The sequence below is a fragment of the Neoarius graeffei genome, chromosome 11, assembly GCF_027579695.1.
Source record: "Neoarius graeffei isolate fNeoGra1 chromosome 11, fNeoGra1.pri, whole genome shotgun sequence".
NCBI classification, from domain to species: domain Eukaryota; kingdom Metazoa; phylum Chordata; class Actinopteri; order Siluriformes; family Ariidae; genus Neoarius; species Neoarius graeffei.
This window is the reverse complement of record NC_083579.1, coordinates 83,349,970-83,370,057: the sequence shown is the minus strand read 5'-3', so window position 1 is coordinate 83,370,057 and position 20,088 is coordinate 83,349,970. Positions and strand designations below refer to the sequence as shown.

The 20,088-nt window shown below is 42.6% G+C and overlaps 1 pseudogene; it reads right to left on the bottom strand.

Moving 5' to 3' along the window:
* Positions 1-20,088, bottom strand: part of LOC132894677 (zinc finger protein 271-like) — a 104,367-nt pseudogene that overhangs the window by 68,089 nt on the left and 16,190 nt on the right.

Sequence of the window (20,088 nt, the reverse complement as noted above, 5' to 3'; positions counted from 1 at the left end):
TGGATTAAACCAAATGAGTCTGTAGCATTAAATGAAACTAGTCCTCCTGGTTGCAGTTATAGACACCAGCCTCGTCTAACTGGCAGAGGAGGCATCGCGATTCTTTATAATGATCATCTCGGCATGACACAAAAACCTGGACAGTTAGTATGAAGAACTTCAAACGCATTTGTGGCAGTGGGGGCGTGGCTTAGTGTCAGTTTGTGAATGTAAGGCGGGGCCAGGGAAGGTGAGTAGCAAAGTCAATGCACCTGTTGTCAATTAATGTTGTGTGTTTGTTGCAGTGACTGTGGAGAACAGAAAAGGAGGGAGAGCAGAGATTTCCCCAGACCAAAACACAACTGTGTGTATGCACATGTCTGGGTACCTAAATGGACATTAAAGCTGAAAAAAAAAAAAGTGGTGTGTGAACGTCATCTCTCGCCTGCCATGCTGTCAGACATAGTTCAGGCTGTTTGGAGGTAAAACTTGTTGCAAGATGGCGCGCAGATTTTATGTGCGTCGGATGATTCAGGACAGTGATTCCATTCATGATTCAGGACAGCGATTCAATTCAATTTTGAGAACTGTGACCCTGATGAACAGTGCCTTTATTTTTAAACTTCAACTCGATCCAGCCAAAGATCAAAGGTAAGTGTAAATATTTCTTCTATTTCTGGTGAGCAGATTGGTTGGTGCGCGCGCTGTAGTGCATACACAGGAAAAAATTTTCCAGAGTTAACAGACCATGGAAAATTCTTGTTGTGATAAAAATGCTAATCTGTAGCAATCTAAAATATAAATAAGAAACATTTATATATAAAATGTAGGCATTTGTGGACTGTTTTGCGATTCAAAAACTGTCTCCAATCTATCCAGACGGGTCCCGACCACATGCCCCAAATATTTTAGCCACGCTGTCCCACACACCAATTTCACACTGATGCAAGAATTCACACGACACACTGCATGATTTCTTCTTCTCGTGATGGCACAAAGAAGCACATCATCTTTCTTCAAGAAAGACAACCTGCCTAACAAGAATCCTCCAGTTACAGAAACTTCTAGTAGTTCACTATCAACAGATCTCACTTTGGATGATGAATGCGCAGAAATAGAGCTCAACAACCACCACCCTCATCACAAGGAGGAGGATTCTGTAAAAAAAAAAAAAAAACCCACACACGATTCCACCCCAAACCAAACTTGGACCCAACAACGGGTTAGTCTAAATCTTGAGTGGCTTTTTTTTTGTGTGTGTGACCACCAAGTACCTATGTACTGCAAAATATATAATGTTTTTGTGACCTCTATCAGGGTTCTCCACTTTTCAAAAATAAAAGGTGGTGGCAGGGGTTTGGGGGCTGGGGGGCAAAGCCCCCCCCCTTGAAGCTGACAGACTTTGGGCTTTTTTTGACAGTGAAACTGGCCAATAATGGATAGGAATTGCTAAATCATTGTTAAAATCATTTTATAAAAAATTAACACTCTTACTGTACATGTCATCTGATGGACAACGGCCAAAGATAGAACTTTTAATACAATGTTTTATTGGGTCTGGTTTCCCAAAGTAGCACCAGAAATTTAACACAAACTAAATTATAATAAAAGTTCAAGTAATTATTACCAAAAAAAAAATAAACCCTGTCTATAAAATGAATACTGTATTGCACCATGTTTGCACCACCTGATTACATGCACATTACATGACCACTACATAACACACAGCGCCATGACCCAACTAATCCACCTCCCTTCAGAGGGCTAGATATAGTGGCCTGTCCCCACCCACTGGAAGATACCAATTACTTTATATTACCAACATTGCATAAACCATACATTTACATAATCTCGGGTCTAAGTGCATGCCAATAATCTCTATAATTCAAACAAAATACCCAGTTACAATAAATGCTGCTTTTAAAAAAAAAAAATACGCATACAGCGCTCGAAACTAACGGTGTCCCGATGTCCCGGGGACCATAAAAAATGTCATCGGGACACAAAATTATCATATCTGGGACAATCCCGGGACAATGGAAAAAAATAGATCTAGAAAAAAAGTTCTACATTAATATTATTTACAAAGCCGTAACACATACGTAGACATTCACCTAATTTGTCAATTTTAATTTTAAAACGTTAACAGCGAAACATACATAGTAGCTACACTTTCGATGCACCTGCATCCGTAGGCTACAGAGCAGCGCATTCTGTTCTAGAATCTTCGGCCGGAGTCCGCATTATATGGACTTGGAATGGAATTGCTACCGCACACGCTGCGCCGACTCTTGCCAGAACAAAAATGCTGAAGTGGTTGAAGCGGACCGACCGCGGGGAAGAAACTGAAAGCCCAGACATAACGTCTCCGGGACCTTCAGGATCCAAAGTGTCATCGCCTGGTCTGCAGGCAACGCTAGCAACTGAATGAGCTTAATGAACACTGTTAGACACGTTATAAAATACAACAGGAATGATGTGGATGATATTGACGGAAGATACCGTTCAACAGAATAAGTGAGTTTTCTTGGTGTCTTTCTAGTTCAGAAAGTTTAGTCAGTCAGCAGCACAACTAGGCTCGGACCTGCCACTATGCTGATGTTGCTAACATTTGCACCCGGCAGCGAAAGTTCATAAAATGGATAACGGAAAGTTCATAAAATGGATAACGGAAAGTTCATAAAATGGATAACGGAAAGTTCATAAAATGGATAACGGAAAGTTCATAAAATGGATAACGGTAATGGATAACGGAAAGTTCATAAAAATGGATAACGGTAATGGTGAAAATTATAAGTTGGCCTTATAAGTGCCAACAGATGTTCAAGGTATAAGTAGATGAAATGAACATACAGTAAAAGGGATCTTATTTTCAACTAAAGTGTACTGCAGATGTAGGGAGTTGAAACATTTTCTGAATGAGCTCGTTGGCCCCTTTAAATAAACGGGTATCTATTCATACAGTGAGATCGCCAAAGTTTAATAAACTGAAAATGCAATAACTGTCATTTTGAAGTAGATGATGTATAGGACATGTGTCGCTTGTGTCTTGTGACCAGGGCTGGAGTGGGCCCTGTTTTCAGTCCGGGAGTACATTTGAGTACATTAAAAAAGATAAAACAAATAACTGTTCTTTCACAATGCTTTTTATTTGGTTTAAATTCAGGTAGTGACAATGTATGTTGTTCGTCGTTCTCTGCATTACTTTAGGGTTAATAAAACTTCCATTACGCGGTAGTTTAATGACCACAAACGTAATGCAGAGACCGACGAACGATTTCATCTAGTATGAGACGGGGCTCCACTTAAAATTGGATGGTGTGTGGCCGCGTGTCTAATCCGCATATACATTTATCTGTGTCACCAACATGTCCCAAAGTTCCTTAGTGAAAATATTTGAAAACACATCCAAAGGACATGCATCTTCAGAAATCGGCATCTTCGGCCCGGGTGTGGGAATGAACTTTTACGTCGGGGGCGAAATCCAGCTGACTGCCACTCCAAATAGCAAAGCAGCGAGTATGGCTGATTGTTTCACGTTATTTAAGATGAATTACACAACACATTTTTAGTCATATAATCTTAAAATAACGAAAGCACCCATCTCGCGTGCATTTGAACCAATGCTTGTGCATTACATGCCGCATACGCCTCGAAAATAATGGCAAATCAACAATGCTGGGTACTCAGCAACCGGCAGATAAAGCATGAGGGCGCATTAGGCAACTCAAAAATGGTTAAATGAAATGTAGACTAAAGCAAGTGTTCGATTCTGCTTAGAATATTAGCATACGCATACACTTCTTCTAAGTTATATATTTAACAACAATTATTTAACATCAAATATGACTTCTAGGCCTGTGTGTTCATAACCACAATGTGCGCACGCCTGTGGAAATGCACGGTGTGACAGCGAGATGAAATAGGCTGGATGAGGAAATAACGCGCAACAGCACATTTGGGACCTGTTCATCTAAAATTGTTAATAACTGAGATGTAAAGCAATGTCCGGTTCGTCTTAGAATTAAGACATACACCACATCTATACCGTGTAAATTGCGAGATTTCACATGACATCAAAAAGCTGAATTGACATCGCAAACTATCGACACATTATAGGCCTAGCATAGACTGATAAAATCGACAAACAGGGTTATCATACTCCATATCTTTCGTAACCTACCAGCTGGTCTTGAGAACATATCTGTCAATTTGGCACATTTTGCTGCCACCTCCTTCCTTTTTTTAAGCTCCGCCCTTTCGGTTCCACCTGGCCTCTTTCTGCCCTCCATCACTGACGCGTGCTGTTTCGCGCCAATGTTGTTTAAGTTCCCCGCAATACAGAGGAGGAGTCGGGGGCGTCGTGGCTCAGGTGGTTAAGGCGCCATGCCATGAATGCGGGCGACCCGGGTTCGATTCCGGCCCGAGGTCATTTCCCGATCCCTTCCCGTCTCTCTCCCGCTCATTTCCTGTCTCTAACACTGTCCTATCCAATAAAGGTGCAAAAAGCCCAAAAAAAATATCTTAAAAAAAAAAAAAAATACAGAGGAGGAGTCTTGGACCAAACCAACTGCAATAGAGGGGAGGGGAGAATTTCCTTATTTGGTAGCGCCTATTTAATCTGCTGCAATGCTGTTGGCGTCTGGGCTGCCATGTGAAAATGCAGAGTGCAGTTGAATTGATGATTAATGCAAGAATAAGATCAGTGACCAAAATTAGTGAAAATTATTTTCCCCATGCTCCAAGCAGGCCACCATTGATGGTTTGGGCCGGGGATGGTCCCGGCTAAATATAGGGCCACCCCAGCATTGCTTGTGACTTATTGTAAAAATGATATAAAGGGTTCAAAATCACATAGTTACAAATATAATAGTAACTTCATATGATAATATTAACCACTGGTTATTTCAGAGAGGAAAAAAATGGGGACACTATTGCTTCCATTCGGGACAATACAACACAGAATTCGGGACCACTGGGGGACACAAAGAAAAAAAGTTAATTTCGAGCCCTGTACGCATAATGTTAATGGGGTGAAACCACTACAGTCCATGTGCACCAGCTTGTGCATGCCCAAGACTGGCACTACAAAGCCACCCCGGCCTTCATAGTTTGGGTCCTTTGACCCAGGAACCTGGAAGTCCTGCAGTAAACAAACAGTAAAGCAACAGGAAAACGCAGTTCTCACCTACACAATCACAGATACGTAAAATAAAAGACTTGAACTTGTGTGCGCGTGTGCACGCCGTTATATGATCACTGTAACTGTGTATGGTCAGAAAAGACGATAGATAAGCGTAACCGTTGCACAATAACGCTACAAACAATCTGCGTGTGCACTGCAAAGTTACTTAGCTGCTGGCTAGCTGCAGCTTCCAACGTTGCCATGTGTCAGTATGGTGTAATGTGGTGCGGTGTAGTGTAATGCAGGGATAGACCTCAATCTGCAGAGCTCTGTGTCACAATCTGTATGCAGCCGGCTGGATGTTTTTCTATTGCAATCGCATGGCCACTTCGCATAGCCCCATAAGCATTCATTTAATGGTCTTCTGCATGTTAAATAGTTAAATTATAATAAAGTAAATACTTTACGATTTATTTGGTGCATACTGATGAAGTTACTTTTTTGGCCAAGGGAAGGGTGGCAGGCCAGAATTATAATGTGGCGGTGCGCCACTTTAAAAGCACCCGTGGAGAACACAGCCTATATTTGTTACGTTATAATCTAGATGAAATATTGGGTCGTGAAAAACACTAATCCTTTGATCAAAAAGGAACTTAACTAAATTTCAAACTAACAATGAGTATTTTGTCTGTGAAAGATGTACTGTGTTGCTTTTGATTAATATTCAAATACAGCAAGATTCTGTCCATGCAGTAGGTACAGGGTTTGACGAAGACGTTCAAATTTTCAAGTCCCTATACTCCATGGTCTTTCAAAAATGGAGTCCTTTATGGTTTTGTAGAGCATTTTCCCAATGGGGACTGCTTTAAGTCCAACCCTGCATTACTAAGAAATGTTTTTATATATGCTTTAATAGAAGAAACCACTGGAAAAGCAAAGTTCTGCCAAGAGACCAAGGCAGACTGATGGAAAGAAAAACTTCAGGTTGTCATTATCAAGCACAAGCCAAATGGCATTATTTTATGAAAGTACTTCATTTAATTAATGTGTGCACCTTGTTTTCAGTATCTTTACATATGAAGTAATCAGCTGTTAATAAATAAATGAATAAATTAAAATGTGCTGGAACTCAATTTTACTGGCTTTCAGTATAAAATGTTACTACATGACTAAATATTAAAGTTTTGTTTTCTTAAATATTTAAAATTTTATTTTATAGCAGAGCAATTCCAGCGTTATGGACGTGACACTTGAACTCAAAATGGCAACAAATGACCCAGTGCATGTTTTATTGTCTCCCAGTATTTAAACAGGTGTTGCATATTTTAAGGCTGTACCATACTGGAGAAGTGATAGAACAAGAACAATTCCCATAGTACACCTAGGGCATGCCAGAAAACGCCAATAAAAGATGCATTATGGATGTGACAGAAAAAGTATCACTTTTCTTGGGTGACTGTACATTTTTTTTTATCAAAAACTGTGAAATTGTAAACCTAATGTCGAAATGGAGATATCCATTTGATAGAGGGGTCCAAGGTGAATATTAAAAAAATCTTTGTTTAAAATATTTTGTATTTCATGCAGAGTTTCGGAAGGAAAAGTCAGCGTTATGGATGTGACGCGTCCGAAATAGACATGGCATATGTTTTGAAAATCAGCAATTTAACCACCATAACCCTTTGAAAAACTCTCTAAATATCAGCTAAAACTATCAAAGTTCTTAAATAATATTTAGGATGGCTATTGTTTTGCGGATTTTAGCATACATTTCTGTGGCTTGTGGCAATAATATAGAATTGTACATGATCATAGTTGATTTTAGCTTGGGTTTTACATTATAAGAAAAAAACTGACAGTGACATATTAGGTTGGTTACAAATTGGTTCAACTTATTCACATCTGTAAAATACAGGCCTAGGTGAGATCTCTGGGAGTGGTTTTGATGTATTACATGTTGCTTTATTTTTGCATGGTGAGGTTGACATTTACATGGAATTGCCCAGCACCAAGACTCTTAAAGGAACAGTCCACCGTATTTCCATAATGAAATATGCTCTTATCTGAATTGAGACGAGCTGCTCCGTACCTATCCGAGCTCTGCGCGACCTCCCAGTCAGTCAGACGCAGTCAGACTCGCTGTCACTCCTGTTAGCAATGTAGCTAGGCTCAGTATGGCCAACGGTATTTTTTGGGGCTGTAGTTAGATGCGACCAAACTCTTCCACGTTTTTCCTGTTTACATAGGTTTATATGACCAGTGATATGAAACAAGTTCAGTTACACAAATTGAAACGTGGCGATTTTCTATGCTATGGAAAGTCCGCACTATAATGACAGGCGTACTAACACCTTCTGCGCGCTTCGGCAGCGCATTGATATCTGAGCTCCGTATCATTGCGCTACCGAAGCGCGCAGAAGGTGTTAGTACGCCTGTCATTATAGTGCGGACTTTCCATAGCAAATGTACATTCCACCAGAACAAGCAGGTTTCAGAACCCAGCACGACACAGTAGAACAAGTTCTAGCTCTCACCTCCTACACTGAATCAGGATATGAAAACAAACAGAAAATTGGTGCCATCTTTGTAGACCTGTCAGCCACCTATGATACAGTGTGGCACGAGGGGCTCATGTTTAAGCTGTCGTCATATGTAAAACGTAGAGCCACACTGAGGCTGCTTTACAAAATGACAGGAAACCGTAGCTACTTTGTACGCATCGCTGACCAGATGAGCAAACCCAAACAAATACAGAACGGAGTCCCCCAGGGTTCAGTGCTTGCACCTACTCTTTAACATTTATATAAGTGACATGCCACCCACGGAATCCCTAAAATTTGGATACGCAGATGACCTAGCTACTGCCACACAGGCACGTTCATTTGAAATATTAGAAAATACCCTAACAAGAGACATGGAAAAACACTACACATCTTTTTTTAATAAATGGTACCTGAAAACGAATGTCACAAAGACTGTTAGCTCTGTATTTCACTTAAAAAACACTCAGCAAATCAGACACTGCAAGTCCATGATAACATTGGAGGAAATATTTTGCCTTCAGACTTAACCCCAAAATACCTGGGGGTTACTTTAGATCGAGCGCCAACATTGCGAGGCCACAACACAGAAGCTCAAAAAGTGATGTGCAATAATAAGAAAACTAGCTGGTACCAACCGGGGAGCATCACAGTCTGTCTTGTGGACTTCAGCTCTTGTACTGTGCTACAGTGCTGCTGAGTACTGTGCTCCAGTCTGGAGCCGCTGCTCCCATACCAACAAAATAGATGTTCAGCTGAACTCAGCCATGAGAATAATCACAGGTTCCATCAAAGCCACACCTACAGCCTGGCTCCCTGTGATGGCATCAATCGCCCCGCCACACCTGCGCAGGGAACAAGCAACCCAGCGCCAACATGAGCGTATACAACTGCTGGACGAATCTACCCCGGTGAGAAGGGTACTTGACTCTGCCCCTAATATCAACAGACTAAAATCACGAAAACCCTTCTTCAAAACAAGTAATCCAAATTTCAACATAAATGAATCCTGGAAAAGAGAATGGGATTCGAACATACCACAGGGAGGAGAAATAATTACAAACCCAACAGACCCACTCCCAGGCTTTTCGGCCCTCTCAAGACGTGAGTGGGTCCAATCCAATAGAATTTTATCAAAAAGTGGACGAACCGCTGTGAATCTCTACCAATGGGGGTATCGTGACACTCCAACATGTCCAAAATGCCAACAGGCACCACAAGACATGGACCACCTGGTCCTTCGCTGCCCACAAACAGCTATACCTGGAGGTTACAATTCAATTTATGAGGCGGGCCCAATATTCCAACAATGGTGCACTAACAGAGGTGTGAAATAAACCATACGAAACTACATCAAAGCCATAAAACATAACACTACAACAAGTGTTTTGTAGAAAACAATACATTTAAAAAAAAGTACATGAAAACAGGTTTTGACTCCAGAAGGTGCCGCAGTGCTGCAGGTTATTAAAAGCCTTTCAGAAGTACATGAAATAGAACAGACGAAACAAAGTACCCCTCAAAAACAAGACTCCCCTAGTCAGGACTGAATGCCAATCTAAAAAAGTGGGTCTTCAACTTCGATTTAAAAAGGCCGAGATCAATGGTGGTGCAAATGCCGGGGGGGCAGATTATTCCACAGTCTGGGGAGCAGCGACAGCAAAAGAACGATCACCCCACTGTTTAGATCTCGACCTTGGGACTTCTAACAGAAGCTGACCCGAAGAATGCAGGGCCCTACCATGATCACGGATAGTTAAAATCTCAGACAAGTAAGAGGGAGCCAGGCTATTGATGGCATTAAAAGCAAACAGAAGTTTAAAATCAATTCTAAAATGGACTGGAAGCCAGTGGAGTGACAACAGCACAGGAGTAGTGTGTTCACGTCTGGACGTGCTTGTTAAAAATCGGGCCGCAGCGTTCTGTACAAGCTGAAGACGTAAAATTGAAGACTGGCTGAGGCCAACACAAGGGGCATTACAGTAGTCCAGTCTCTAACTGATGAATGCATGGATTGCCTTCTCGAGATCCTGCCGACTGAGAAACGGCTTCACTTTAGAGGTCTGCGCGGGACAGAATTTTCAGTTACCCTAACCCACCATATTTTGTCCCGCTCCGGCCCGCAAATCCCGCATGATGCAGACGTTCGCGTTATTTCTCACGAAAGTTCTTGTCATTGGCTTGGGGAATTAAACATGCTGAGCTTAGCTGAGCTCTCCACTGACCGATCCTTCACCTAGCGCATGTGGCGAGGGTGCGCGTTGCCAGGTGGCATGTGAAGCTGAGGCTTTACAGAGATACCCATTGTGAGCTTCACTAGAGGAGCTCTGCTCTTCTGCCATGATCGGAGATCTCAAACACGGAAGAGCGGAAAGGAATCGGAAACGTACGCGAGATTAGATCACTGTGGCAGCGGGGGCGTGGCCAAGCAGCAGTCTGTGAATGGAGGGCGGGGTCGGGGAAGGTAAGTGGCTAGGTCATTACACCTGATGTCAATTTGATAGATAGTTTACATACGTTTCTATTGATAGATAGTTTACATCAGTAATACAATCCAGTAACTTAGTAAGTGCCGTATTTTCATTGGGTCTCATGGGCAAATATATCTGCAAATCAGCATAAAAGTGAAGACAGATTGTGTTTGTTTTTTTAATAATTGATCCCAGAGGTAGCATGTACAATGAAAACAGAATAGGGCTGAGAATAGAACCTTGTGGCACCCCACAAGAGAGGGATGCATATGAAAAACAGAGGTCACCAATCATCACAGCGAAGCTCCTATTTGCCAAGAATGACCTAAACCATTGGAAAGCAGTGCCACGGATGCCGACATGCTGCTCTAGGCGAGATAAAAGGACCGCACGGTCAACTGTATCAAAGGCCGCTGTGAGGTTGAGCAGCACCAGCATGGCAGGATTCCTGGCATCCACAGACAGAGCGATATCATTGTGCACCTTTAACAGTGCTGACTCAGTGCTATGTCGGGATCTGAAACCAGACTAGAATTTCTCTCTAAAAATGAATAATTGAATAAAAACTTTTTCTAAGACCTTAGAAAGAAAAGGCAAAATGGGAGACAGGCCTAAAATTGGACAGAACAGAGGGGTCAAGATGTGTTTTGTTTTTTTTTTAAAGGAGGGGCCTAACTACAGCATGTTTGAAGGCAGCTGGGACAGACCCTGAATTAAGACAAGTGTTTATAAAAACAAGCAGACTTGACCCAACAGAATTAAAAACCTCCAAAAACTTGGCCGGAATGACATCCAAGGGGCAGTTAGTGGGTTTCATGCCACTAACCACCTTTGTGAAAAATGACAGAGAAATAGTCTCAAACTGGTCAAAAACAGCAGACTGTGTAAAAAGAGCATCCACGTTATCAAGGGACATATCAATGTTACTGATATTCTGTCTGACTGATGCCACTTTGTCAGTAAAGAAAAACTCTTCACAGGTTGCGGCGAAGGCATCAGACAGAACAGTGGGGAGTGGATTAATAACAGAGTCAACAGTATTAAAAAGCAGTCTTGGCAGGGCTCGAAATTAACTTTTTTTCTTTGTGTCCCCCAGTGGTCCCGAATTCTGTGTTGTATTGTCCCGAATGGAAGCAATAGTGTCCCCATTTTTTTCCTCTCTGAAATAACCAGTGGTTAATATTATCATATGAAGTCTCATCTCATCTCATTATCTCTAGCCGCTTTATCCTGCCCTACAGGGTCGCAGGCAAGCCGGAGCCCATCCCAGCTGACCACGGGCGAAAGGCGGGGTACACCCTGGACAAGTCGCCAGGTCATCACAGGGCTGACACAGACACAGACAACCATTCACACTCACATTCACACCTACGCTCAATTTAGAGTCACCAGTTAACCTAACCTGCATGTCTTTGGACTGTGGGGGAAACCGGAGCACCCGGAGGAAACCCACGCGGACATGGGGAGAACATGCAAACTCCACACAGAAAGGCCCTCGCCGGCCCCGGGGCTTGAACCCAGGACCTTCTTGCTGTGAGGCGACAGCGCTAACCACTACACCACCGTGCCGCCCATCATATGAAGTTACTATTATATTTGTAACTATGTGATTTTGAACCCTTTATATCATTATTACAATAAGTCACAAGACACAAGCGACACGTCCTATACATCATCTACTTCAAAATTACAGTTATTGCATTTTCAGTTTATTAAACTTTGGCGATCTCACTGTATGAATAGATACATACAATAGATGTTTATTTAAAGGGGCCAACTAGCTCATTCAGAAAATGTTTCAACTCCCTACATCTGCAGTACACTTTAGTTGAAAATAAGACCCCTTTTATGTTCATTTCATCTACTTATACCTTGAATATCTGTTGGCACTTATAAGGCCAACTTATAATTTTCACCATTACCGTTATCCATTTTTATGAACTTTCCGTTATCCATTACCGTTATCCATTTTTATGAACTTTCCGTTATCCATTACCGTTATCCATTATTATGAACTTTCCGTTATCCATTACCGTTATCCATTTTTATGAACTTTCCGTTATCCATTACCGTTATCCATTTTTATGAACTTTCCGTTATCCATTACCGTTATCCATTTTTATGAACTTTCCGTTATCCATTACCGTTATCCATTTTTATGAACTTTCGCTGCCGGGTGCAAACGTTAGCAATATCAGCACAGTGGCAGGTCCGAGCCTAGCTGTGCTGCTGACTGACTAAATTTTCTGAACTAGAAAGACACCAAGAAAACTCACTTATTCTGTCGAACGGTATCTTCCGTCAATATCATCCACATCATTCCTGTTGTATTTTATAACGTGTCTAACAGTGTTCATTAAGTTCATTCAGTTGCTAGCGTTGCCTGCAGACCAGGCGATGACACTTTGGATCCTGAAGGTCCCGGAGACGTTATGTCTGGGCTTTCAGTTTCTTCCCCGCGGTCGGTCCGCTTCAACCACTTCAGCATTTTTGTTCTGGCAAGAGTCGGCGCAGCGTGTGCGGTAGCAATTCCATTCCAAGTCCATATAATGCGGACACCGGCCGAAGATTCTAGAACAGAATGCGCTGCTCTGTAGCCTACGGATGCAGGTGCATCGAAAGTGTAGCTACTATGTATTTTTCGCTGTTAACGTTTTAAAATTAAAATTGACAAATTAGGTGAATGTCTATGTATGTGTTACGGCTTTGTAAATAATATTAACGTAGAACTTTTTTCTAGATCTATTTTTTTCCATTGTCCCGGGATTGTCCCAGATATGATAATTTTGTGTCCCGGTGACATTTTTTATGGTCCCCGGGACATCGGGACACCGTTAGTTTCGAGCGCTGAGTCTTGGATGATGAGAGCTATTGGCTATAATGGAAGACAGATATTTGGACTTGGCTTCCTTCAGCGATCTCTGGTAAGCAGCGAAACTGTCCCTTAACCAGCCCAGGGATACATGCAGTTTGTCCTTTTTCCACGGCCGTTCAGCCTGTCTACAATATTGCCTAAGCAGACGGGTGTGGTCATTCAACCAGGGATCTGTCTTGATGCTTCTTTGCCGAAAAGGGGCAACAGAATCCAGAATCACAGAACAAGTAGAATGGAAAGTGGAGAGTAGACTCTCTAGGCAAAGGGAAGGAACCAGCCCACTGTCAGCATGCAGCTGAGGGTCCCTAAAGGCAACAGTAAACTCTCCAGCCGTCGACGAAGTAAAGATACGGCATCTGCGAGCTGGGGAAACGGGCTTATTGGCGGGGGGAGCAGCAAAATCAAAAAACAATGGGGAGGTGATCCGAAATGGCAGTGTCCACTATTTCTCGGAGGGAAACTGAAAGCCCGTGAGAAATAAGATAGAGAGTGTGCCCATGCTCATGTGTTGGTGCATTAAGAGACTGGGTGAGACCAAAGGAATCCAAAAGGCCTTTAAACTCATTAGCCAGTTGACTTGCTGCACAACAAACATGAATATTAAAGTCTCCACAAATCAATAGTTTATCAAACTTTACAATAAAATCAGACAAACTCAGAACTCTTGAATAAAGTCCTTATTAAATTTGGGAGGACGATAGACTGTGGCACACAGCACGGGGCAGGCGAGGTCGATCACAAACAGCTGCAGTTCAAAGCTGGAATAACTAAGCGGTTAACATTCAGCATCTGAAACTCTCCTTAAATATAGCAGCCAGACCGCCGCCACGACCAGCAGCTCGCGGGGTGCTGAAAAAAAGAACAGCCGGGAGGGAGGAGCTCCAAAAAGACGCTGTTCTCACCTGGTTTCAACCAGGTCTCTGTCAGCAAGAGGAAATCCAGATCATGTGTTGTAAAGAAGTCATTCAGAATAAATGTCTTATTTGTGAGAGATCTGGTGCTAATCAGCGCAGTATGAGCTGAGCAACAGCCAGACTGGTGAGAGGAGCGGGTGAGCGAGCGAAGATTCCCCAACGCACAGCCCCGCTGACAGGTCCACACTAGCCGACAACATGGGAAAAGCACCCCGGTATCATGGAGAACCGGTCAGAGCCACAGATACCTGTACTCCGTGGAACTCCGCAGATCGTAGCCCCTGGAGGATCCGGCTAATAAACGACAGGGATCGTGACGAGAAGAAGCCAGGTAAGATTTAAGTTTAATGAGAACTCCTCCTCACTTTCCACGTCTTCTGTGGCGACTGCTGCAAGGTAGCCAGCAGGAAAGATGCCGCAGATGTGGCGATATGAACACCAGAAAAGGCGGCAGCATCTCTGAATGTCCATCAGAGCCGCAGATCGACAGTTTTTCCAAAGACTCATGAATATTAAGAAGTGTCAGGCGATCATACACCTGCAGCGGTGAGACACTCCGTATAACAAACAACAGACTTGAGAAAAACAGCAGCACACTCAACAGAGGGAGATGGCCAGCCAAACACACAGGTGCCATCTTCCCACCCATCTTGAGCAAGGCATCTAACCCCTAATTGCTCTCTGGGTGCTGTAGCATCGCTGCCCACTGCTCTCAGTATGGGTATGTGCTCATTGCTTATTTTGTGCTCATTGCTTAGAAGAAAATGCATTTTGTTCTTTCAGGAAATATCCAGGCGGCACGGTGGTGTAGTGGTTAGCGCTGTCGCCTCACAGCAAGAAGGTCTGGGTTCGAGCCAGCCCCGGGGTCGGCGAGGGCCTTTCTGTGCGGAGTTTGCATGTTCTCCCCACGTCCGCGTGGGTTTCCTCCGGGTGCTCCGGTTTCCCCCACAGTCCAAAGACATGCAGGTTAGGTTAACTGGTGACTCTAAATTGACCGTAGGTGCGAGTGTGAATGGTTGTCTGTGTCTATGTGTCGGCCCTGTGATGACCTGGCGACTTGTCCAGGGTGTACCCCGCCTTTCGCCCGTAGTCAGCTGGGATAGGATCCAGCTCGCCTGCGACCCTGTAGGACAGGATAAAGTGAATGACCTTGACATCACAGCAGGAAGGCTATCGGGCTCATCGCCATTTTCGCTATACTAAAACACCGAGCTGACTGCAACTTCAATCCTCCATTTTGAGCTCATTTATCGCCATGCCACATAGATGTGTTGCTGTGCAGCAACACAAAAGAAGGTGGATTTGTGTTGCTGTGCAGCAACACAACAGAAGGTGGATTTATGTTGCACTCATGGCCCAAGAATGTTCAAAAGGCAATGATTTGGATGCGTTTTGCGAGAAATTCACGGGCACATTTTACTGAGGACTTGTACGAAACCTCTGATCTGTTGAGGAGCGTTGGCTATAAGCCTGTATTGAAAGAGAGTGCAGTACCAACAATTAAAGGAAAAGAAAACTACAAGAAAAGGAAAGCAAGTTCAGTTGCACCAGTTCTCCCGGAGTGTGAGCCAAGCAGTAATGGCGGAGTACTCAGCATGGAGAAAATGGAGAATGAGTGAACCAGTCGTCAGATTTCTCCACTGGATATACTTGCCTCAACAGCAATCTCTTACCCTTGTGTGGAAGAAGCGAATGAACGGAGAACTGAAAGTCAGATTGTTTTGAAATGATCGGCCTTCAAGAAGCGAGAGCACAGACGGGTAAGCGCCGACTCTCATTTCACTCATAACATGTTTACCTGCATTTAGATTAATCCATGTAACTTGCATTGTGTGTTTAAGTTACCGGTATAAGATTATTTAATTTGCTTCAGAATGTGATTGTCTCAGTCCATCTGATTATTTAATTAGCCTTTTACGTTTTCAGTGAAAATGCATGCACGTACGTTGCATAAGTTATAACACCTATCCTGTTTTAATGAGTCACAGAAGACTGTCAGTTCAATTCCATCCAGTTCTCTAGACGGCTTTGTTCTCTGGCTTTATTTCGTAAGGTGAGGGCCTCCGTGGCCGACGTGTTCCTATCGGATTCACTTTCAGATGGTTCGAACTGATACGGTTCTACGTGTATAGCAGTAGCATGTACACACACTCCAATTTCAGGACTATTGCAGTCAGGTGTATTACTATCTGAGAATCTGAAGAATCTCCAATAAATCCAAACGAAGAGGCCATTGCAACCGCTCTCGCCTGCAGAGTCTGGCTTTGGTCTATAGCTGTCAAAGACCTCGACCTTAAAGTGCATATCCTGGACCAATTTCGTGGTTTTTTTTTTTTTTATCTGAAAGTATGCCCCTTTACACACTCATCCAGAAGGGTAATTTTGCACAAGGCCATCTGTCTACAGCAGAAAAAATTAAAATAAAACACATCTGGAAAAATCCCAAGGGAGTCTGGAGCCAGATTCGTGATGTCACATGCGGATCCGCCAACAGGCTGAGAGAGCTTGCATGGGTTCAGTGCACAGTCCGTGTAGACCAAGTTTAGCAGCTAGCGATTTTGCATTGAAATATGGAATTGTTGCCTGAGCTGCTAAACCCATGGATTCATGCATCAATGCTCATCTACCTGTTGTTACATAAATCATATTTTGTCTATTTACTATTATGCATTTATACATTTCTTCATTTAGAAGAGTACTGGCTACTACAGGAAAAAGATTTCATAAGCTACACACATGGAATCGGCTAAGCAGGGTTGTATATACACAGCCCTTTAAATTACACCTTGGCCAGGCCATTTAATGGTGTGCCCAAATTAAATGCGCCCAAATTAGCGTCCCCAAATTAATCAAGGAAAAAAGGGCGCATCTTTATCACACCTTGATCGTTCCGATTTCCGATCAAAACAATTAAGTTATTTCCAAAATCGACCAAAAATGTCAAGCAAGCGACAGAACATTACCTATAACCCACTCAAAGGTACCAGTCTCTTTCCTGATGGGCGGAAGTTGGATTCCTGAGGTTTGATTGGTTAAGGCATCTGCCATTGACTCGTATGCTAGCGTTTCTGCTTTGATTTTCTGGAAGCCATGATGCCACGAAGACGGCCCATTACTACAGGACGCTCACACAACAAGCAAAGCGACACTTACGAGAGCCGCCGTCTGGCAAGGCTTCAGCCCGAAAGCGAGAAACAAACTGGGCCTTTGGACTGATTTTTAAGTGCAAGGCAAGGCTCATCAATTACAACACTACCACTCCCAACAGCAAGCGTGTCCAACTGCAACAACAAGACTTCGGGAGACGACAAGGTGCATCCAATAACAACTTCCTTTATTTACATTGAAAACGAAAGAAATTTGCCGTTGTCATTTTATTATAATATATATCACCAGAAGTCTATTAATAGACTTCTGATATCACAATAAATATTAAATAAATGTACTAAATTTTATCCTATGAGCCCATGGGCAGTCACAAGGGGATTTAAATATGACTACATGCAGATATGCCTAGTAGTCTACCAAATTAATTGTTATTTATGTGATCTCGGAAAGTTCATAATACTTCTACCGCTACATCAATTCATATTTAAACTTCATAATGCTCATGTGTCTGAACCACTTGCATGAAAATTATTGGGTGATCTTAAAGTGCTAGTCCAGACTATAGTGAGTTTCTTAAAAAATAAAATGAAAGTTAAAAAAAAAAAAAAAAAATTGGCTAGAAAATACCCTGATTAGGCCAAAAAAAAAAAAAAAAAAAAAGTGTGTTTCCGGTTACCCGACCGACCCTAATCCGTACCGCCTGACCCCAAACTTTTTTTTCGTTTTTTTCCCCAGTCGCGACTTTTACATATAACCCAACCGCGTGAACCGGAAGTTTTTGTCACTCACTGGGAAAATCAGGGCTTTCCACAAGCACCGGCTGCCGGCCATACAGCCGACTACACAATTAAGTCCAGCTAGCTACTTTAATGACTTATTTTTGTAGCCCACAGGCTCTAAATATTAATTTTCTATTTTAATAAAATTAAATGTTTATCTAACGGACTGACAATAATGTCAAACTGAACCGCACATGCGGTGTATGCGCGCACACTCAGCGGCGGCAGTAGTGTGTCGGGGCCGTCGGAGGGAACAGAAGCAGAGATGACGCTTATTTTGTCTTTCACCTAGAGACATGATTCAAACTTTAAAACGGAGACAAAATTCTCCTGTGTGGATCTGGCATTCAACTTTTTTGCTAGGCTCTATACTTTTTGATCAGTCACAGATCAAACACCATGAGCACATCTGGAGAAATTCAGACTTTATAATGGGTGTCTATTGCGTTACACACCAGTGGAGTTTAGAGTGTAGGCAGCTTGACAAGACAAAAAAAAAAAAAAAAAAAAAAAAGCTCTCTCTCATTTAAACTGTTTTCTCAGCCACAATTTTCACTCTACACACACAACTTTCTCAAAAGTTGTAGTCACACATTGTGTGAATCAAGACAAGTGTCTCCCTGAGCGATAGGATTTACAGTTTTTGAATGAGAAGCCTGAAAGTAAGGAGAGGACAGGCGCGCTGCCCCATAGACTCACATTATAAACGTGGCAGCGCTTTTACTGCAAAATCAGAAAAGTCACTTGTTTTTAACTCGCTCTAGTGTCCACATTTTTTACACTAGGGACAAAAAAAAAAAAAATTTACATTAATGTGTTCATGGGAGCCTTGTAGCGCTCAATGTGAAAGAATTTTGTGAATAGCTCCTTCCGTTTCCGTGTAAATCAGCGTTGTTCGAGGAGAGGGAACTCTGAGAAAAAGCCCTGTTTGCTTGTTATATTGTGTCTTTTCCCTGCACCGTTACCGAGGCGACGAGCTGTACTCAGGGAGCAGAGAGGGGCGGGGCTGCTCGCTCTCTCTCTCATGGTGTATAGAGATCTTGCAGTCACGTGACCGGAAAGTACACAGACGCCATCTTGTCGGGCAACAACACAGCTGAATACTGCTGCACTCGTGTACAGAATGGATCACTTTCAACCGACGGACTACACGGCTCATTTTTCTAATGCACAGATAATTAGATATATGTCTAAAATAAACGGTCTACAGATTTGTGACCCTTATGGCTTACCGGACGGAGTTTTCACGACCGTGTCAGTGGATCTTGAACTGCCGGAGGTGGAATACCCAGACGTGTATAATTACCTAATCAACTTTCCTTCGCTGTTAAGTATAATTTAAAACTACAAACATTACATGAAGCATACAAAGACGGTGTAATTCATCATACACATTATCTGTAAAAACCATGCACAATGTTCACTTCATACATACTAGATTTTCATAAATTTGTATGAGGATAATGCAAAAAGCGCCACTTTCAGGAGTAAATCATACATGGCATATATATTTATTTATAAGTCCTTATAAGGATTGATCCTTATATTTATAAGGATTTACTACTAAGACAGTGGTAAATTCTTATAAGTTCTTTACTGTTTTTTTTCGTACCACACCGCTAAAGACCCAATCCACCCCCCCCGCCCCAACCCTCTTTTCTCAGGCTCCCACTTCCCGGAATTTTTTTATTAGAGCAAGTCATAAACTTATGCTGCAAATAACCACATGGATATACTGAAATAAATACATGACGAACCGGAGATGAAATGGTCACTGCACAGGCGCCAGCGATCGCTCCTTCCAGTCGGTACCCATGCCTTGTTCTTGTTGTTTGGATCAGCCCGGCCGATAGCAGCAATCCATTTTGCGCGCCTGTCAGGGTCCCGTGGCAGCCTATGAAACTTTCTTCCTGTTTTCTGACCTCTCCTGTTGTGGCATTTATATGCCATGCAAGTATCCGGCATTGTGGCACGGTAATTTTTGAATATTTCGGCAAAAAAAAAAAAATGAAAGTCAGCGTCGGAAAGGCGGCGGAAATATGGCGCTTGACCGCCAAGATGGCGTTTGTCTACGATCTGGAGCGGATGTGACGTCACATGCAAGTGCTCCATTGAGCTGTTATAGTTACAGAAAAATTCATGTTAAAAAGGTGTCTCATGCTGCATCAGATTCATCAGAAGGTGGTAACTCAGGTGACCTGCAAAGAAATTAATTATATTTTGTGAAATTATTCCTGTCTAAATATAGGTTATGGCAGCCATCTTGAAAAAAAAAATTTCAAAAAAAAAAAAAAGCA